Source organism: Triturus cristatus, chromosome 4_1, assembly GCF_964204655.1.
Source record: "Triturus cristatus chromosome 4_1, aTriCri1.1, whole genome shotgun sequence".
NCBI classification, from domain to species: domain Eukaryota; kingdom Metazoa; phylum Chordata; class Amphibia; order Caudata; family Salamandridae; genus Triturus; species Triturus cristatus.
In genome coordinates, this window is record NC_140585.1 from 145,494,202 (window position 1) to 145,517,075 (window position 22,874).

The following is a 22,874-nucleotide window of genomic DNA, read 5'->3' on the forward strand; positions in this document are numbered from 1 at the left end:
AGGCAAGTGGACCCCACGAGTGACGAAGAACAGCAATACCCGGGTACCGTGCACTATTGTCGAGTGCAACCCCTTCACAACATTCTACGAACTTGTGCTTTGGACCATTTATGGCCCAAGCCTCCAGCAGGTTGTGCACTGAAAATCAGAGGCCTACCCCATCCTGAATGACCGTGGGCTCCTGTAAAGCATTTCCTCACAAGGTGTCTTTGCGATCCGTTGCCCATTGGCTTGTGGGTCCCCTGAAGACTTTCTGATCAAACCAAAGGGCTCCCCTGATTGCTCTAGGCCTGCCCTCACCTACCCTTGCTGTGTGAGTCCCTCAGACCTTGCTGGTCTGCACCATTGACTTTATTCACTTTTCACAAGACTTGCAGTTTCCAAGGCTTGTTGGCTCCAGTCCAGTTGCTGACACCTCAGTTAGCTGCGGACATTGTGGGACACTCTGAATCCAGCTGCTGGTCATCGTCGATGCCTCCTGGTCCTCGTGAGCGAAGAGTCAAAACACCCTTGATCACCTGAAATCACCCGACTTCCGTGGGCATCCATCTTCCTGGCCCCGGGTCACTGGCAAGTGACTGTGAACACTGTCCCTTCTGCTTTCAGGTCATCTTCATCTTGAATCTAGCGTTGGATTCCACCGGACACTTCTCCAGTCTTCGCAAGCAGCAAATCTTCTTTGGCTTCCATAGAAAACAGCGACGCGACCCAACACCAAAAGACACCTATGCACCCGGCTTCCCTGGGTGAGGTAACTCGTGCACTCCGCTGCCCTAGTGTGTGTTGGCCCTCAAATTACTTACCTTGTAAGTGGCTTGCTTGTAGACTTCCTCGAAGTACCCTAAAACTTTAAAAATCCAACCGCGACTTGCTCCATTGAAATCAATAGGGAATCCGTGGCTTTGTTCTCACACTGCACGCGCCTCCCGTGGGTCTTTTACTTACCTGCCTTGGGTGGATTAGTGAAACCCCAGCGATTCTACAGGCGCTAGGCCTTGTCCCCTTGCAAGTCGACTTTCCTAAACCTCTTTTTTAGTATATGGTCTGGTACGCCCCTAGGGCCCCAGCCGTATTTGTGCTTAACTTATTGTGAAATGTTGATATTTGAATGTGTTCCTGACTTCTAATCTCATAAAGAGATTAGTAGAGTGTGTCTAGAAATAAATACATATATATTTGATATATATACCTGTGTGGTGTCCTTTCATTTGGTAATTCAAGAGATTATAAGATAAAACAAGCTGCTTTACATTCCTCAGAGACTTAGCCTGAAGGCTGCTCTCCACAGCTACCACTAGGATAGCTTTCTTTAAAAGGTTGTCTTAAACCTATCTACCATAAGAGTCGAATTGGACTGGTGCAAGGTGGCCACTATAACTATTGACCAGCATATGCCAGGCCAACTTCTCACATTGGTGGGCAGGTTGTGGGATTCCAGCTTGCCATTGTTGTACCAGAAAACCTCTATTTGAGTTACTAACTGAAAACCACTAAAGGTACTCAAGGTACATATAAAAGTCAAGCTTAGTATCAATACATTCTACTGAACTTAGAGCTGTTTGTGAAGGGATAGCACACTCTTGCTACAGCTCAAGCTAGGATCAGTAGGCCACAAACTAGTGTAGGTAGTGCAACACTGCATAACACTAGAATATCCTCAAGGGATGGAGCCAGTGGGTCCACCCAGCCTCAGTATAAGGACATGACCTTCTTTGACCTGAAGGCCATGTGTGTTAAGACACCTGAAGCTAGGACAGAGTCCCTCCACACTAGGCCTGATAGATCTGCTGACAGCAGATGATCTGAGGTTGGCTCTATGAACTAACAGATCTGAATCAGGGAGTGGGTCAATTACAGTGTCTGGGTCAGATGATGAAAATCAAGATGACCAGGACTCTGTGATTGAAGGGCCAGATCCAGAATGGTCTGAGCAGAACAGATGAATTCTCCCTAAGAGAACTGACAGAGTAGAAGATAGGGTTAGGTCCCCTTCAAGGAAATCTGACCACTCATATCACTCTGGAAGAGAATCCGTTCATCGGTGGAGCTCATACTTTACTAGAAGAGAGACCTCCACTGAAAGAATGTACAAACTGTTACAGTATGAGGAAGCAAGATTTGCCCTTAAGGCCAAGCAGTTGGCATTAGATAAAGAAGCCTTGGAGCTCCAGAGAGCTTCTAGGAAAGAAGGGTTAGAAACCCCTGGTGGCAGCAACAGTGTCCTTAGAATCAGAGATTATATCCCAGACCATAGGAACCTGTCCAAGGTTGTTCCTCCCTACCAGAGTGGGGATGATATCCACAAATGGATAACTGCTATGGAGAGGGCCTTTAAAGTTCAACAGGTCCCCCAGAAACAGCGGGCAGCAATCTTGTGGCTCTCCTTTTCAGATAAAGGTAGAGACAAGCTCCTCACTGTTAGAGAAGAGGATGCTGATGATTATTATGTCCTGAAAAGTTCATTGATAGATGGGTTTGGCTTAACCACTGAACAATACAGGTTGAAGTTCAGAGATACCCAGAAAGCACAGAATCAGGACTGGACAGACATTATAGAGTGTGCAACCAAGGCTCTAGAGGGTTGGCTGGTTGGTAGTAGAGTTACTGATTTTAAGGGATTGATAATCTTATGATGAGAGAACAGATCCTTAATAATTGCCAAAAACAGTTGTAGCATCAGTACCTGGTGGACTCTGATCTGACCTCTCCCCAAGAATTGGGAAAGAAGGCAGACAAATGGGTCAGAACCAGGGTGAGGCAGAAAACCCAGAACCAAGGGGGTGACACTAAGAAGCAGGATCCTAAAGGCTCAGAGAAAGGTGGGGATAAGTCAAAAGACCAGAAGTCTTCACAAGGGCCCCAAAAATCTGCATCTGGTGGGGATTCACAGTCTACAAAGGCAAAAGGCCCAAAGAAGCCCTGGTGCAAATTCTGTAAACAGAAATAGCACTGGACTTCTGATTGTACCAAATACAAAGACCAAACCACCACCACTCAAGCCCCTAAGGCAACTGTTCCCCCTAGTACAGATTCTGGTGGAGGTGGTAATCAGAATAAGGGTGCAGTAGGGTTGACCCTGGGTTCTGATGTGGACTCTGGCCTAGTCAGAGTACCCACTCAGGCATTGCTGGTTTGTGAGGGAGACCTTGACATGTCCTTCCTAGTGAGCCCCAGTAATCTGGGCAAATACAAACAGCAGCCTCTAATAAATGGCAAACAGGCTTTGGCATTCAGGGACACAGGTGCTAGTGTCACAATGGTGGCAGAGGATCTAGTGGACCCTGCACAGATCATTCTGGGCAAAATGTACCAGGTTACCAATGCAAGCAATGTCAGGACCAACCATAGTCTGGCAGTTGTGAAGTTCTCCTGGGGAGGTGTAACTGGCCTCAAGAAAGTAGCAGCCAGTGCAGACCTCCCTGTCGAATGTCTATTGGGCAATGATCTAGAGACTTCAGCCTGGTCTGAAGTAGAGTTATGGACTCATGCTGAGATGTTGGGCATACCTGCAGAGGAATTTGCTGTGACCAGATCACAGGCCAAAATGCATAAAGCTGAACCAGCTCTGGATCCTGAAACTATGGACCAAATGCTACCCAAGAGGAGGAGCAGTAGGGTTAAGGCAGTGCCTTCCCCTCTGTCTCAGATCTTAGATTCCCCTCCAGAGGGAGGAGAAGCAGATCCTGAAGAAGGAACATCCCCAGAGGGACTTGAGCCTGATCAGGTTGAGTTCTTGGGGGCAGGGTGACCTTCCAGGGAAGATCTGAGTAAGGAGCAACAGTGCTGCCCCTCTCTTGAACCCCTCAGACAGCAGGCTGCTGCTGAGGCTGCTGGGAGTGCTAGTGGGTCCCTTAAAGTTTATTAGGATGAGGGACTCCTATATTCTGAGGCTAGAGATCCTACCCCTGAAGCCACCAGGAGGTTGGTAATACCTCGGAAGATTAGGGGGTTCCTCTTGACCCTAGCACATGATATCCCATTGGCAGGACACTTGGGCCAAAGCAAGACCTGGGATAGGCTTGTTCCACATTTTCATTGGCCACACATGCCATAGGACACCAAGGAGTTTTGTCGCTCCTGTGTCACTTGCAAAGCCAGTGGCAAGTCAGGTGGCACAACAAAGGCCCCCCTGATACCACTATCTGTGGTGGGCGTTCCCTTTGAAAGGGTAGGGATTTACATTGTTGGTCCCCTTGACCCTCCAACAGCATCTGGGCACAGGTTTTTCCTGGTGGTAGTGGATCATGCCACCAGGTACCCAGAAGCAATTCCCCTCAGGACCACCACAGCCCCTGTGGTGGCAAGAGCCCTTATTGGAGTTTTCTCCAGAGTGGGTTTCCCTAAGGAGGTTATATCTGATAGCGGTACAAACTTCATGTCAGGGTATCTAACTGCAATGTGTAAGGAGTGTGGTGTAAACTACAAGTTCACTACTCCCTATCAACCACAATGCAATGGGTTAGTTGAAAGGTTCAACAAAACCCTAAAGGGAATGATCAAAGGCCTCCCAGAAAAGCTTAGGCGAAAATGGGACCTTTTACTTCCCTGCCTTCTGTTTGCATACAGGGAGGTCCCACAGAAGGGGGTTGGCCACAGCCCTTTTGAACTTCTGTTTGGGCACCCTGTAAGAGGTCCATTATGTTTGGTGAAGGAGGGCTGGGAGTTATCTCTCAAACCTCCCAAACAGGATGTGATGGACTATGTACTTGGTCTCCGTTCCCGGATGGCTGAATACATGAAGAAGGCAACAAAAAACCTGGAGGCTAGCCAAGAACTGCAAAAAGCTTGGCATGACCAAAAGGCTGTACTGACTGTCTATCAGCTAGGACAGAAAGTGTGGGTGTTGGAGCCTGTGGCCCCAGCAGCTCTCCAAGACAAATGGAGTGGCCCCCCCTACAATTGTTGAAAAAAAGGGAGAAGTCACCTACTTGGTGGATCCTGGAACTCCCAGGAGCCCCCTTAGGGTGCTCCATGTCAACAGATTGAAACCATATGTTGATAGGGCTGACATGGGCTTGCTCATGGCAACTGATGAGGACCAGGAGGAGGAGAGTGACCCTCTCCCTGACCTCCTCTCACAGAACCCTGATGATGGGTCAGTAGATGGTGTTGCTTTGGCAAGCAGCCTCACTGACCATCAGCAAACTGAGGGCAGACAAGTTCTGCAGCAGTTCAGACATATGTTTAGCCTGACCCCTAATCAGACTTCCTGGTGCACCCATGAGGTGGACACTGGAGACAGTCTGCCTGTCAAGAGTAAAATCTACAGGCAACCTGACCATGTCAGGGACTGTATCAGGACTGAAGTCCAGAAAATGTTGAAACTGGGTGTGATTGAGCCTTCAGATAGCCCTTGGGCTAGTCCAGTAGTCCTTGTGCCTAAACCTCATACCCAGGGTGGTAAGAAAGAAATGAGGTTTTGTGTTGACTACAGAGGCCTCAATGCAGTCACCAGGACTGATGCCTATCCAATTCCCAGGGCAGTTGAGCTCATTGATACTTTGGCCTCAGCCAAATATCTGAGTACATTTGACCTAACAGCTGGCTACTGGCAAATCAAGTTAGCTGATGATGCCAAGGCCAAAACAGCATTCTCGACCCCTGGTGGGCACTACCACTTTGTGGTGATACCCTTTGGTTTGAAAAATGCACCTGCCACTTTTCAGAGGTTGGTGAACAAAGTTCTGACAGGTATGGAAACTTATTGCTCAGCTTATCTAGATGATATTGCTGTCTTTAGTTCCACCTGGCAGGGTCACCTGGTCCACCTCAGAAATATTTTGGAGGCCCTGCAAAAAGCAGGCCTCACTATCAAGGCCACTAAGTGCCAGATAGGGCAGAGTCAGGTTGTGTACCTGGGCCACCTTGTAGGTGGAGGCCAGGTTCAACCATTGCAGAGCAAAATCCAAACCATAATGGAATGGATAGCTCCAACAACCCAGACACAGGTTAGAGCCTTTTTAGGCCTGACTGGGTACTATAGGAGATTTGTTAAGGGATATGGATCTATAGTGACCCCCTTAAATGATCTTACCTCAAAGAAAATGCCAAAAAAGGTTCAGTGGACAGCTAGCTGTCAAAAGGCATTTGATGACCTGAAGCAGGCCATGTGCACTGCTCCCATCTTACAGAGTCCAGACTACACAAAAAAGGTCATTGTCCAAACAGATGCTTCTGAGCTGGGTGTGGGAGCTGTACTGTCTCAACTGAATGATGAAGGTCAAGACCAGCCAGCAGCTTTTATAAGCAGAAGGCTGACCCCTAGAGAGAAACTTTGGTCAGCTATAGAGAGGGAGGCCTTTGCTGTGGTGTGGGTCCTGAAGAAGCTGAGGCCATACTTGTTTGGCACTCACTTCATAGTTCAGACTGACCACAAGCCCCTCCTATGGCTCAAACAGATGAAAGGGGAAAATCCTAAACTGCTAAAGTGGTCCATTTCCCTACAGGGGATGGACTATACAGTGGAACATGACCTGGGACCCAACATGCCAATGCAGATGGACTCTCGAGGTGTTTCCACTTAGAACACGAAGACTCAACTGGTCAAGGTTAGTTTTGTGTCCCTGCGTTTGGGGGGGGGGAGGGTGTTGTGTAGGAGAGTAGGAGCTGCACTTACGTTGCCCCCACTTTTTTTCTGATGTTAACACTGGTTTCTGGCTATAGTCTGGCTGGGTCCCTGCTAAACAGGGCCCCAGTCTCTCTGTTCTCTCTAAACAACTTTGAGTGCATACTAGATGCACTAGTGATTGGATACTGTGGTACCTTATGAGCCCCTAGTATATGGTACCCTAGGTACCAAGGGCATAGGTACTTCACAGGCCTACCAGGGGCTGAAGCATGTATTATACCACCCCTGGGAAGCAGACTAAATCTGATACCACAGGCCTGCTACTGCAGCCTGGGTGAGGTAGTGTTAGCACTCCTCACTGAGGTATACGTTCCTATATCTCACCATACATACACATATAAATCTATCAGTCACCCCTAAGGCAGGCCCTATCAATCCTGAGGGCAGGGTGCTTAGTTTACAATGTGAGGGGGTGCCTCTGCATGAGCAGGACCCCTCTGCAGCTGGCAGAGTCTATTCTCTGTGGCTGTTTGTGGATGCGGTTAAACCATATACTCTTAAGTGCATTATAACCTCCCGGTAAATGCTAACTTTGGAATGACTGCATCAAAGCATGTCGTGTTTGGTGTCAAACAACTTGGAATCATACCCCCACACCAGTAACTGGTGTGGGAGTATGATCCCACCCTTCTAGAGGGGACGACATGTACCCACTGTGGAAACACAGTAGAAATCTGAAAGAGCCCTGGCATCACAAAATGGATGCCACCAGCACAGACACTGGGCTGCCCTCCTGCTGCTGACTGAGACTCGCAGTGGAGTAGGCCCAACAATAGGCATCCTGTCACAGGGAGGTGTCACCACCTTCCAGACAGGATTTAGTGTATTGGGGCTGGGTAGGTGCACTCCTAGAGTGCTTTGAAGTCCTGCACTGGGGGAGCAGTAGGCTCCTCTGTGCATATGCCAGCTCAAACCGGTTCAGGGGCTACCTGTCCCTGCTCTGGCGCGAAACTGGGCAAAGGGAAGTGGGTGTAACCACCCCCTACACTGACCCTCCCAGAGGAGTGGTCATAGAACTAGTCCCTCCCTGTCTTTTAGTATAAGATAGGGAACCCTTGCCATTGCAAGTTAGATATCCCTGGACGACACTTTACAAGAATAATCCTGGTCCTTCAACATTCCACTACCTTTGGAAGATGGAAGAATCTCCCTTGGAATCAAGGAGTGACTCCCCTGCTTGGCAGGCACCAAAAACTTGAATCAACGGTCGCAAACGTTCCTGCTCCCGCTGGAGCCCGATGTCCCTGCAGCCCCGGAAGTGGATTTCCTGACTTCTCAACGGCCATTGTGAGTCCCCAGCAGAGCTGAGGCGAGTGGACCCCACGAGTGACAAGAAACAGCAATACCCGGGTACCGTGCACTATTGTCTAGTGCAACCCCTTCACGATGTTCTACTAACGTGTGCTTTGGACCAGTTGTGGCCCAAGCCTCCAGGAAGTTGTGCGCCAAACATCAGAGGCCTAACCCGTCCCGAGTGACCGTGGGCTCCTTTAAAGCATTTCCTCATGAGGCGTCTTTGCGATCCCTTGCCCATTGGCTTGTGGGTCCTCTGAAGACTTTCTGATCAAACCAAAGGGCTCCCCTGGTTGCCCAGGCCTGCCCTCACTTACCCTCGCTGGATGAGTCCATCAGACCTTGCTGGTCTGCACCATTGACTTTATTCACTTTTCACGAGACTTGCAGTTGCCAAGGCTTGTTGGCTCCAATCCGGTTGCTGACACCTCAGTAAGCTGCAGACATTGTGGGACACTCCAAATCCAGCTGCTGGTCATCGTCAATGCCTCCTGGTCCTCGTGAGCGAAGAGTCAAAACACCCTTGATCACCTGAAATCACCCGACTTCCGTGGGCATCCATCTTCCTGGCCCCGGGTCACTGGCAAGTGACTGTGAACACTGTCCCTTCTGCTTTCAGGTAATCTTCATCTTGAATCCAGCCTTGGATTCCACCGGACACTTCTCCAGTCTTCGCAAGCAGCAAATCTTCTTTGGCTTCCATAGAAAACAGCGACGCGACGCGACGCGACGCGACACCAAAAGACACCTATGCACCCGGCTTCCCTGGGTGAGGTAACTTGTGCACTCCGGTGCCCTAGTGTGTGTTGGCCCTCGAATTACTTACCTTGTAAGTGGCTTGCTTGTAGACTTCCTCGAAGTACTCTAAAACTGTAAAAATCAGACCGCGACTTGCTCCTTTGAAATCAATAGGGAACCCGCGGCTGTGTTCTCACACTGCACGCGCCTCCCGTGGGTCTTTTACTTACCTGCCTTGGGTGGATTAGTGAAGCCCCAGCGATTCTACAGGCCCTAGGCCTTGTCCCCTTGCAAGTCAACTTTCCTAAACACTTTTTTAGTATATGGTCTGGTACGCCCATAGGGCCCCAGCCATATTTGTGCTTAACTTATTGTGAAACGTTGATATTTGAATGTGTTCCTGACTTCTAATCTCATAAAGAGATTAGTAGAGTGTGTCTAGAAATAAATACATATATATTTGATATATGTGGTGTCCTTTCATTTGGTAATTCAAGAGATTATAAGGTAAAACAAGCTGCTTTACATTCCTCAGAGACTTAGCCTGAAGGCTGCTCTCCACAGCTACCACTAGGATAGCTTTCTTTAAAAGGTTGTCTTAAACCTATCTACCATAAGAGTCGAATTGGACTGGTGCAAGGTGGCCACTATAACTAGTGACCAGCATATGCCAGGCCAACTTCTCACAGCCTGTTTCTTTTTTTTTTTTTGTGCGGATTTTATATAGCGTGAACTCGACCCAAAGGTATAGGAGCGCTTTACATGAGCACCGTTTACGTATGTATGTGCGCATGTCACAAACGGTATCTATTCTCTGCACATTTTTTTCCCGCAGGCCCGTGATCATAGCCGGCTTCACTCTTAGGAGTTCCTAGGGTTTGGAAACCACACTGGCAGACCCGCGTTCTTCGTTATCCTGCCATTGTCGATGGGTGCATGGTCAAACTTTTAAATTATAGTAAATCCCAGCGAGAACGTCACGCGGCTGTTAAACGCCCAATGGTTCCAGGCGTAGAATGAAGAAACCAGGATGAAGTGAGAGCACCTTAGCAGTCAGAACCGCAGTCCACCATCCCCCTGCCCAGTCGCCTCGTATGTACACAGATGGGTCTGGTTTTAAGTGCATTTTAACCTCTGAAATCTAACCATTCCTAGCACACGATATTCCACAACCTGTGGCCTGTGAACCTGAAAGAAAATAATGCTCTGATTACTTACCGGTAATCTTCATTACTTTTAGTCCTACTTGTCCACTGGCCAGACATTTACCTATGTGGGATGTCATTCAGTCACAGGACAGGAAACAAAACAGGAAATGTGAACTATCCCCGCCTCCGATGGGTACAATAATAGCGTAGCATTCAAACCTTCTCACGCACTTAATACAAATCCCAGGTGGTTTGATGGGGCTTGCTCCGAGGCTAATCGTAATCTGAGAATGGTATTAAACGCCCAGCAGAGGGTTAGGTCTGAGATCCTTCAAGCACGCCACAAATATAAAGCAACGCTCTCACATAGAAAGAGGGAACTATACAAACAGGATTGGGAATCGCTAGACAGTAAGTCCTTTTGGGCTCTAATAGACCAAATTAGAATTAAGAATTCCCCTGCAACCCCCCCTCATTTGCAAAATAATATCCAAAGTTCATACTGGGTCTCACATTTTGCCTCAAGGTATAGCATAAGAGTATGACCCGAGTATGCTAGCCTTGTTATGCAATAGACTGCAAAATATATCGCCACTTTTGATATTTTTACAGGAAGTGGAATCGGGTATCCTTAACAGCTCGGGCATCAAAGCGCAAGGCCCAGATGGGGAGCTGATGGACCTTGTGAAATGCATGCCCGAGAGATGGGGCCCTCTTATCACTAATACATTAAATTCTTGTTTAACAGTTAATCCCTACTCCTAGTCCACTGCAACTCTCATGCCAATATTTAACAAGCATTTGCAATGCAATAGGTCTCGCAATTATCAGAGTTAGAGCTATTGGTATTGTAAATGATGATGTTTGTTACCTAGTGCAGGTATGTACGAAAGAGAACCCGGGTATGGCCTCAGTTTGCCTTTCATGTTTCCGAGATACGGAAAAAGCGCTAGTAAATGATATGAGATATTTATGGGGCTATTATCAAACACTCTACCATACCAGATGCAATTTAAATAAAAAACCTTATTTCTATAAAGAAAAGCAGTTTTAGAAATCAATAAACAGTCATACTAAAAATAGGTCACCAGTGTTTGTTCATTTGGCAGAAGCAGAGTTTTCCCAGGTTTATAGCATAGCACTCACAATGTAAATGTAAATGTTGTAGACTTGTAAAGCGCACAGCTGCCCCAGCAACGGGGCGTCCCGGCGCTGTAGACCGCTGGGGAACCCGTCCTGGCTATCCCTGTTAGATGGTCCCTTTCTGGGAATCTCCAAGGTGAAACCAGGCATCCCCGGCGTCTGTGGGGGGCCGTTGTAGAGATGAGGCAAGCTTAGTGCCCAGAGTTGCCGAGTGTGTTCCTGGTTAGAGTAGGTACCGAGGCGAGAATTATCGAGTCTGTTTTGACCCTGGTCCACGACCCTATTGGACAAATGGCGGCGTTCAATGGTTGCTGCCAACGGGGCCTCAGTTCACATGATCAAATCCTAGCAGTGCCAACTGTGCCTTAAATCCTTCCAAAGTTAGTATGAGTAGTAAATGAAGCTGCTATAGAAAACTGATGTTCTACTGCTGTTTGAGCCAGGCGCTCCACATCGGCTGTGTTAATAGAACAGCATTTGCTGATGTTTAAATAATACATAGGTTGGCCTGTGATCCGGATAAGTGTGCATTGTGAAAAACGTTGTGCTTCACTTTGTAGAAATAGAGCCCAGGCCTTCAGGCATCACACAGGGGCCTCAGACACTGGCAGCGGGCTGAAACCTCGTTGCAAGCACAACTGAGAGCCTCTGATAATGGCAACCGGCTAATCCCCCACCGGCAGTAAACAAGCACAACTGAGAGCCTCTGATGATGGCAACCGGCTAATCCCCCACCAGCAGTAAACAAGCACAACTGAGAGCCTCTGATGATGGCAACCGGCTAATCCCCCACCAGCAGTAAACAAGCACAACTGAGAGCCTCTGATGATGGCAACACGCTAATCCCCCACCGGCAGTAAACAAGCACAACTGAGAGCCTCTGATGATGGCAACAGGCTAATCCCCCACCGGCAGTAAACAAGCAAAACTGAGAGCCTCTGATAATGGCAACCGGCTAATCCCCCACCGGCAGTAAAAAAGATGGCTTTAGACAAATGCAACAGGTCAAGGGCCCACTGGCAGTACAACTGAGGGCCTGCCTTGCACAATGAAACACACTAAACCCCTATTTAGTTCAATTGAGGGCCTTATACAATTGGGGCAGGCCAAACACTTCTGCTAATACAGCTGAGGGCCTCAGACAATGGCAGAAAGAACGCCATTATGACAACTGAGGGCCTCCAAATTCAGCCCTGGACCAGAACGTTACTGTGAGTAAAAATATGTTTCTTTGTGAGCAGAGAGCTGTACAGTTATGAAGGGTGTAATGTGGAGCTGATTTGGAAGGGCGCTAGGACCGCCACGGACCAGGAGGCAGGGAGGGGCGGGACTAGGGAGGGGCAAGGGAATGCCCGGGAAAAGGAACAGTTAGTTAGATGCAGGCTAGCGACGAAGAAGGTCGCGTATAATTTAGAAGGAGTTGAACCCTCACATGTGTCTGTTTGGTACCTCCGCCGACACTACAACTGGCGACGAGGGTTGGCCACGAAGCGCGTTGTGCATGCCTGGACGGTGGGGCTGCGTGGTCAAGCTCTGTGAGCGTGGAGTGCTCCGGAGGAAGATTCGGCGCAAGTCGGGAGCCCACCCCGATTGCGTTCGTGTGTGAGGGCTTCGACGCAGGTGTCGACCCCGGTCGCTTATGAAGCGAGGCCTGCTGTGACTGCGCGTGGCGAGACGCGTCGACGATCTGGGAGCCTACCCCGATCATGTGCTGCCCGCTCTGAAGTGGATGGTGAGTTGCGGATCGTTTGTGGTGCCCCCCCCCCCTTCGGTGGAGTTGCTGTGAGGCGGACTGCTCCGGTAGCTGAGATCGTGATCTGGGTGCCCACCCCTGTTGTGTGCTGCCTGCACTGGAGGACTCGTGGTGAGTGCCTCCCCTCGAGGGGTACGTGTGGAGCAGTTTGTGGACTGACTGGAGAGCGGTGGTCTGCGTGTGGAGATCGAGCCTGGAGGGGCGTGTGCAACTGAGGCGGCCATCTTTGAGTCAGGCACCTACACCTATCCCCTGCGAGGTCGTCCCGGCGGCCATCTTTAAGTCAGGCAGAGGCTGATTTGGGCAACAAGCATTGACACTAGCAACTGCAAGCCCTGAAAATCATCAAGCATTGGCAACATTAAAAGTGAAAGTAGCAACAAGCATTGACACAAGCAATTGCAAGTTCAGAAAACCATCAAGCATTGGTAACATCACGTTGACAGTGGCATCAAGCATTGACGCATGCAATTGTGAACCTGAAAATCATCAAGCATTGGTAACGGTTAACAGAAAGTAGCAACAAGCCTTGACACAAGCAATTGCAAGCCCAAGAACACCATCAAGCTTTGGTAACAGTAAATTGAAAGCAGCAACAAGCATTGGCACGAGCAAGTGCAAGTTCAGAAAACCATCAAGCATTGGTAACATCACATTGACAGTGGCATCAAGCATTGACGCATGCCAGTGCGAGCCTGGACAATCATCAAGCATTGGTAGCATTAAAGGAAATCGTATCACAGGCACCATCAACGGTGGCAAACGGTCCCTGTCATGTCGACGTCACCGGTCCGCCAGTCTGGGTCTACGTCGCCTATCGCTGGGCAGTTGGGTGTGTTGAGTGTGTCTTTCCTGCGCCCACCTGAGAAGTTGATCCTTGAAACTGGTGGAGGCATGGGCCTCTGATGGAAAGAATGGATCGAGGATTTCGGGGATTTTATGAAAGGGTCACAAGTGGTGGATCCTGGCCAACAGCTCATAGTGTTACGTAATCTGATAGGCAAGGACGTTGGGCAAATAATAAAAGAACTTCCGGCAGCGGATGCAGCATCCTACGCCTCTGTGTGTGCGGCGCTCAACAAAAAATTCCTTCACAAACGTAATATAGACTATGAGAGGTACACCTTCAATCTTACTGCTCAAGAGAAAGATGAGCCCATGAGCTCATTCATCACCCGCCTCAGACGTTTGGCTCGTTACTGCGAATTTGACTCCTTCTCGACAGAGGATGCACTACGCCTGCGGGTCATTGAGGGGTGCCAATCAGAATCGCTGAGAAGGAAGTTGCTAAAAAAGAGCTATTCCCTCGATGAGATAGAAGAAATGACACGTGTGCATGACCAAGCGGAAGAACATGCAAAGAAAATAGAGGCGAGAAGCGCGAGCAAGCCTTCAGAATTCAATCACGCACCGGACTCAGATGCTCACCGGCGAAGCACAGGCCATCTAGTGACAAGAGGGCACAACAGTCGGTGCGTAGGAGACATCGCAGCTCCAGTCGCAACACCAGAAGGAGGGATCGGCGTCTCAAGTGCTATCGCTGTGGGTATGATTTTCCTCACACAGATGGGTGTCCCGCCATGGGTCAGGAGTGCCGTAAGTGCGGAGGGGAAAATCACTTTGAAAATGTTTGCGGTAATCACAGAAGGCGCACATCAAGAGGCCATGACAGGGCTTCTCGATCGGCTGGCACCAAGGCAGTACGGGATCGGCGGAACTCGTCAACGGGTTCCTCTCAGTCCAGTTGTCAGTCATACAAAAGTCACAGACAAAGGCACACGTCGTCTCAAGACTCCAGGTCACTGTCGCCCATCTCGCAAGACAGTGACGAGTATGTATGCATGGTCGCGGATCCTGACCGACTCAAAAGGTATCCCCAACTAAGTATACAAGTGGGAAAACATCATACGAAGTTTGTCATGGACAGTGGAGCTTCCTTGAACTACATGCCAGTAGCAGAATACCAGCGAATCAAACCTCGTCCATCACTGCGCCCTGCCCATGTAAAAGTATATACATGGATGTCAAGAAAGCCACTCCCATGCTTGGGGAAATTTTCTACGCAACTCACGTACAGGGATTGGACCATCCCCGCACACATTCACGTCATCGAAGGGCCGGAAGCTGACTGTCTCCTAAGCCTTCCAACTGCGGAACGACTACGCTTGGTGGACATCCTGTATCGCGTGGATGATGAGCTGGATGTGACACTGAAATTTCCAAAACTGTTCTCTGGCCTGGGGAAGATGACTCGCTGCCAGATTCGATTGCATATCAATGACCAGGTAGCGCCCATAGCACAGCATCACCGGCGGATCCCGTTCCACCTGCAACAAGCCGTTGAACGAGAGCTACAAGATTTGCTGGATGCGGATAGCATCGAGCGGACAGAGGGACCTACACCATGGGTCTCTCCGGTGGTTGTCGTGCCAAAGAAGGGCGAACTGGACAAGGTTAGGTTGTGTGTGGACATGAGGGCGCCCAACACTGCCATTGAGCGAGAGAGACACCCAGGGCCGCATATCAGTGATATGATTGCGGCACTAAATGGAGCCACGATATTCTCCAAATTAGATCTAAACAAAGGGTATCACCAACTCGAGTTACACGAAAAATCAAGATACATAACGACGTTTTCCACTCATGTTGGCCTGTTCCGGTATAAGCGACTCAGCTTTGGTGTGTCATCCGCGGCTGAAATATTTCAGGAAGCCATCAGGAAGGTCATCCACCACATTCCTAACACTCTTAACTACAGTGATGACATCCTCGTGTACGGGTCCACCACACAGGATCATGACACTGCATTGGAGCGAGTGTGCCACGCCTTGTTGGAAGCCAATCTCACTCTAAACAAAGCTAAGTGTGAGTTCCACAAATCCACGCTAAAGTTCTTTGGCCACATCTTCTCGCAATCAGGAATGAGACCGGACCCAGAGAAGGTGGCAGCGCTAAATGATACCCCCAGCCCCCAAGATGTAGGGGACGTTCGATCTTTTCTGGGAATGGCTAGCTACTGTTCGCGCTACATCCAAAACTACGCGACAATCAGTTACCCGCTGCGGCAGCTCACGAAACAAGGGCACTCGTTTCAGTGGTTAGCGGAGTGTGAACGGGCCTTTAAGGACATCAAGGCCGCTGTGGAGTCTGCCGACAACATGGCATATTTTGATCAAAAGAAGAAAACGAAATTACGGTGGACGCCAGTCCAGTTGGTTCGGGAGCAAGACTGGCTAAATATGAATCAGAGGGAAACCAATGCCACATAATCGCGTACGCGAGCAGGAGTCTGACGGAGGCCGAGAAAGCGTACTCACAACCAGAGAAGGAGAGCTTGGCCGTTGTCTGGGCCTGCGAACACTTTCACATTTTTGTGTACGGCAAACACTTTACGCTAATCACTGATCATCAAGCTCTTATTACCATCTTTGGCAATCCACGGGCAAAAATGCCCCCCAGAATAGAATGATGGGGTCTTCGCCTTCAAGAGTACACATATACCATTGTGCACAAGCCAGGCAAAGCGGAGAATCCCGCTGACTACATGTTGCGGAATCCCAAGGTAACAACACGGTGCAAATCGTCGGTGGCAGAAGAATACATTTGCTTTGTGGCAGACCAAGCACGGCCACCAGCTGTCCCGGTCGACGCCATCATCGATGCTAATCTGGAGGACGCCACGCTGATAGAGGTGAAGAGGCGACTGCTACACAATGAATGGAGACATCTGGAAGGTAACGATGAAACCAGAGAGGCTGACAAAACCGAGCTGGCTGCCTTTAGGCACATGAGAGAGGAACTGTCAGTGGCCCCCAATGGGTAAGTGTTAAGGGACACTCGACTCGTCATTCCCAGAAGGCTCTGTCAGGGAGTAGTCAACTTAGCCCATGAAGGTCATCGCAGAATTGTGGCTACCAAGAGGGCTCTGAGGGAACGAGTGTGGTCCCAAGGTCTTGATGAAATGGTAGAAAACACGTTGAGAGACTGTCCTCAATGCCAACTAGTCAGCCGGCCTGATCCTCCTGCACCCCTGCAAATGTCCAGACTACCGGAAGGGGTGTGGCAGCAAGTGGCAGTAGACTTTTTTGGTCCATTCAAGTCGGGACAATACATCTTAGCCATAATGGATGAATACTCTCGCTTCCCTATTGCTCACATCATATCATCCACCCGAGCTTCAAGTACGATACCTGTGCTAGATGAAGTATTCGCGGCCTGGGGCATCCCCATAACAGTGAAAACAGACAATGGGCCCCCGTTCAATAGACAGGATTTTGCGGACTTTGCCAAGCATCTAAATTTCAGACATCGCAAAATCACGCCTCTGTGGCCTCAAGCCAATGGGATGATCGAGAGATTCATGTCCACACTAAAGAAAGCCATTCAGCAAGCAGAGGTGGCCCGGCAAGACATCCAGACAGTGCCCAATGAAGTTCTACGGGCATATCGGAACACTCCTCATTCCACGACGGGGAAATGTCCTGCCACGCTAATGCTGGGTCGGCCCGTGCGCACCAGGATCCTGATGGCGGAGTGGTCTGACAAGGCCGTGTGGCCAGAATCAGACACGGACGACATTGCTCGAACGGATCAACTCAAAAAGGAGAAAATGAAAGCGTATGCGGACCATCGTAGGCGGGCTGCTCCATCTGGGATCCAGGAAGGTGACTAGGTCCTGGTGAAACAGGAACAGCATAAGAAAACGGACTGTCGTTTTAATGAGACTCCTCTGGTGGTCGTCAGACAAAAGGGGACTATGATCACTGCCGAGTCGGATGACAAGAGGATAACCAGGAACGTGACTCACTTTCAGAAATGTAGTCCCACGGTGCGAGAGTCTCTTGGCAGTGCCAGCCAAAGGGAAACCGGTCCCCGTGAAACTGAGATCAGTGCTCTGCCACCAAGAGCGGACTCGAATGAAGGAGGCAGTGATCGTCCTGGAGTTGATGGTCGTCCTCGCTGACACATCAAGAGGCCGAGTCGGCTGATCGAGGAACTGTAACTATGTTGATGTTATTTGAGCATGTACATCAAGTATTAGGATGAGCGTTTTGAATTTTGTTAAGAAAGGGGGAGATGTAATGCGGTGCTGATTTGGAAGGGCGCTAGGACCGCCTCGGACCAGGAGGCAGGGAGGGGCGGGACTAGGGAGGGGCAAGGGAATGCCCAGGAAAAGGAACAGTTAGTTAGATGCAGGCTAGCGACGAAGAAGGTCGCGTATAATAAAGAAGGAGTTGAACCCTCACATGTGTCTGTGTGGTACCTCCGCCGACACTACAAAGGGGTACGTAGGTTATTTTGTGTTAGATGAGTAGAGGTGAGAGCGCCTTGAGATGCGAGTGGGCTGTGAATTAGTCTATGTACATCTGGTTTAGATGCATTTACCATGTGGTTTGCTTACATCCTGCTTACTGTGAGTGATGTCACTGCCGTGGATTGTAAACAAGCCGGCTGACACCAACACATCTAAACAGATGGGCCAGCATCTCACTTACACATATTTCTGGAAAAACTGACTCCCCGATTGGGGGACTTTATTAGAGAGTATGTAAAAGGTTGACATTGGGGCTGTGGGAGGAGCCCTGGGTGTGACAGACAGGTCATTGTGTAAGATACCAAAACCATCATCTCTGTCTGAATGTTTTGGCACAGAGGCATCATTCACGCTTATAGCAAGGCTTGTGAGGCCTTTCCAAAGAGACAAAAGCTTACATAGAAGACACCAAAATATTTCTAAGACAAACTGTGCCCACCAATATGAAAAAGTGACGTGTCAAATCTTACATGAGTTTCTTATCGGGTGGCCAGAGGAGGCAGCCACAGCCCCTAGCCTGCCTTTGGGTAACCCTGGCACTGCTCTCAGAGTTCATGCATGTTTTGGCAGAAACAGATAAGTTGCTGTAGGAGCCATGTACACCATGTGGGTACACTTCTCGCCTCTCCTTAATAACCCCTTAGCAGCAACCAGGAAAATATTGATGGGCTGAGAGTCAGAGAAGAAGTGAACTCTGATATCAGCAGGGGTTGGAGCAAAGCTGGTTTTCAATGGAAGGCTGGCGTCGGCCCTACAACTAATCCTGTTTGCCTTCATTCAGTTACATTAGTCATGATCACACGTAAGACTCCGAACAGTAGTAGAATCCATCTTCACCGTATAAACTGATAAATATCACCAATGCATAATAAATAAAGGTCCGTCCGTCCCCCCAGGCTATCTTCTACCTGTTAACTGGTGTAAAAACGCGGACAACCGAAAAGGAGGACACTGATTACAAGCGCAGGGCGGCCATCACATACACATTGTTACTAGGTGCTGCCTAGTAAGATGAAATGCAATGGATCATGAGACAGTTTGATGGCCAACAAATCAGTGAGAGTCAGCTTGCCAGAGACGTAAACTCTAAAACAACCCATTCAAAAGAAAGTAGTAATATCACTGGCCATCTTAGTGTAGTATACTTTCTAAAACCCTACATGTCCCAAGCAGTAGCAGGCACAGAAGAGGAATGAAAATACAGTTTAACGTTTAGAAAGAACTTACTTTCCCATCGCCACTGCCCCGTTTTTTTGCAGTTGTGTGCCAGTTATACCTTCACAGTATACACAGAAGTGGATGCCTCCTTCGGCCCCAGGGCCACTACTAAGTTCGTGATGATTGGGAAGCACTGAAGCCTGTGGCTGATTGCACCCTGGGGGGACTGCTGAGTGCGCGCTCCATTGGAGGGAGGATGCCTTTTGAAGCACACACAAAAATTTTAATCCGAATGAAGTCCAGACCCATGATTATTGAAAGGTCACCTTAAAAAAACACTACTTTTTGAAGCCATGAAAAATAAATAAAGCCACAAAAGCCAGTGTACAAAAACAGTGTCCTCAAGTGGATTGTGAAAAACAAGGGGCGAGTACTCCTAAAGAAAAAAAAAAAGGAGCTGCAACAGGCGCGAATTTTAGCTGTGTTACCTTTTTAATTCTTAAGTGTATTATGAACTTTTATGTGTTTGTTATTGATGGATTTTATGTATCCAAACTGATGACTAAATACATAATAAATCAGAATACTTCCTACAATCAAAGCTCCAGAGTGGGAGATTGATTACGATGAATACTAAGGTGAGAGGCAAGCTTCAAACCCACTTTCGGTACAACTTTTACACCTGAAGACAGAAGGAAAGAAAAACATTTGACAAGTCCCTTACTAATTTGACAAATACATGCAATTTTGGTAATACAAAAGATTACATGATACTAGACTACCTCGTGGTGAATACAAATAACAAACATTTTGAATAAAGATAACGGATTAAGGGAGATCCTATGCTGGATAAAGTTGTTATATCAGCTAAGGCAACTGAATAGTCTGAGTTGGGCCATGGAAGTTAATGAGACTCACAATAATAAACAAGCATTGGCCACGCGGCCGTGAAAGTGACGCGGCCGCGAAAGTGAAAGTGATCGCGATCGTGGGCTGTAAGGGTGCCCGCGAGCGATGCACTTAATGACCCATGGCGGAGGAAAGGCTTGAGGCCAGCAAAAGCATGTGGTAGCACTTTGAAAACCCACTTACTAAATGTCTTGCAGAGAAGCGCATGTGCTGGCTCAGGCGAGACCTAAAAAGGATGATCACGTTTCCAAAATGATATCACCCTATTTCACTTATTGATAGCACAATCAAAGTGATCGGCAGAGATATATTTGACCGCCTACTTAATTGGGCTGCTGATAAGGGTATTCTGTCGCCTTTTCAATTTAGTTTTCAACCGAATTTAAGTAGCAATGAGCAATGCCTGAATCTGGCTCTCATAATCTCTACGTACATCCATGCCAGGCGTTGTCCTATCTATCTCGCATTTATGGATCTGTTCACAGACTTTGATTCAGTAAACATAATCAAGTTATGGCTAACGTTGCTGGACCTAGGAGTGGATCACCCTCTGGTAATCTTTTTATACTCTTTACACACTCATCTTTCAGCCAGAGTCCATCTAAATGCTCAGGGTGAGCTTTCATCTGAATTTATGTTGAAGAGCGAAGTCCAGCAGAGTTGCATTTTAGCCCCCATGCTTTTTATCATGTAAATATATGGCTTAGCGGCTTATCTACCTTCCGCTGGCGGAAACAAGCATCCTGGGACCGGACTGCTCACTTTGCCACTGGATTCAGGCTAGCCTGACTGATGAGGGGTGTTACCCCGAAACCAGTCCCAGTATGCATGTTCCCAGTCCAGTGAAGTCCTGCCTTGGCAGTTCGGTCTGGACTGTTCTCATGACGCACAGGTCAAGACTGGTTTGCATATGGTTGAGTCTGAACTGGGGAGGCGAAGTGAGCTAAAGAACAATGATGAATTCAACCCTGATCTGTGACTGGGGTGTGTGTCTGAAAAGTTTCAGCGCTCCGTCCATCATCTCATTGTGTTTGCTTAGAGAGACTCTTTTGCCAGCACCGAAAGTGTATGATTCTCAGTGCATTAGCGCAGCTACCTATGGTGCTGGATCGTGGGGTCTCTGCAGGCTGAGGAAAGCCGGATTTTCCTTCGGAGGTTAACCCTGCCTCCCACTACCTCTAGTTATGTCATCCATTCTGAATTAAAACAGGGTTTTATCTCCAATGAGATCCTATTGGCGCCTCTTTTATTATGGGTTAGCCTGTGGATGAACCCTGTCGTAACGCTATGCAGGGATATCATTCTTGATTGTCTCAACCTGGATAAGGTCTTTCATATCCCATGGCTGAGATCTTACTGTGACACTTTTGCAAATCTGGGGCTTTCTTCTTTTAATACTGAACCTAGCAGTTTAACCAAAGCTGACAAACAGAGGTCTAAGCATTATTTCTTGAGCACTGTGAAGATTTCCAAAAAATGTGTTAGCAAAATCGTCGGTACTCAATTATTATAGGTCATTAGTTTCAGGCGAACAACCCATGTATTTATCTTTAGATCTTACACAATGGGAGCTATCACTCCTTTGTCTTTTTAGTACTGGCTCAATATATTGGTCTCTGTGTTTCAAAAGCTTTCAAGACTCAGAGGGGGGAACAGCCATCACAACGCAGATTTTACTCCGTGTACCATTACATCGCATGCGTTACAACGCATGCGATGTAATTACGCGTATCCATTACTACGCGTACCATTACATCGCATGCGCTTTTACAACGGATGCGATTTAATGGCTATCCACATCGTTGTGAGGAAACTGAGGCTGTTTCCTCACAACGACGTGCACCGCCCCTGGAAGCAGGAAGCAGGAACCGGGAGCAGAGACGGCGACACTGGAACCATGAGGAAAGAGCTGATTGTGCTTGGGGTAGGGTTGTAGTGTTTTAGGGTTAGGGGTAGAGTAGGAGTGGGAGTAGTGTGGGTAGTGTTGTAGTGTCTTAGGTTTTAGGGTAGTGTAGGGGTGGGATTAGTGTGGGTAGTGTTGTAGTGTCTTAGGTTTTAGGGTAGTGTAGGGGTGGGAGTAGTGTGGGTAGTGTTGTAGTGTAAGTTTTAGGGTAGTGTAGTGTAGGGGTGGAAGTAGTGTGGGTAGTGTTGTAGTGTCTTAGGTTTTAGGGTAGTGTAGGGGTGGGAGTAGTGTGGGTAGTGGTTTACGGTAGGGTAGTGTCGTAGTGTTTTAGGGTTGGGGTACTGTAGGGGTGGGAGTAGTGTGGGTAGTGCTGTAGTGTCTTAGGTTTTAGGGTAGTGTAGGGTGGGAATAGTGTGGCTATTGGTTTAGGGTAGGGTAGTGTCATAGTATTTTAGGGTTAGGGGTAATGTTGTAATGTTTGTGTAGTTTTTAAGGGTTTAGGGTAGAGTAGTAGTGTTTGTGTAGTGTAGTGTTTTAGGGTTTAGGGTAGTGTTGTAGTATTTGTGTAGTGTAGTGTTTTAGGGTTTAGGGTAGTGTAGTGTTTTAGGATTTGGGGTAGTGTAGTAGTGTTTGTGTAGTGTAGTGTTTTAGGGTAGTGTAGTAGTGTTTTAGTGTTTAGGGTCATGTTGTAGAGTTTGTGTAGTGTAGTGGTTTAGGGTAGTGTAGTAGTGTTTGAGTAGTGTAGTGCATTAGGGTTTAGGGTAGTGTTGTAGTGCGTGTGTGTAGTGTAGTGTTTTAGGGTAGTGTGGGGGGTCGTGTATGGTAGTGTGGTGTAATTGTAGGGAGAGGAGTGGGGGCTGGGGAGGGTTGTGTAGGTGTAGGGTAGC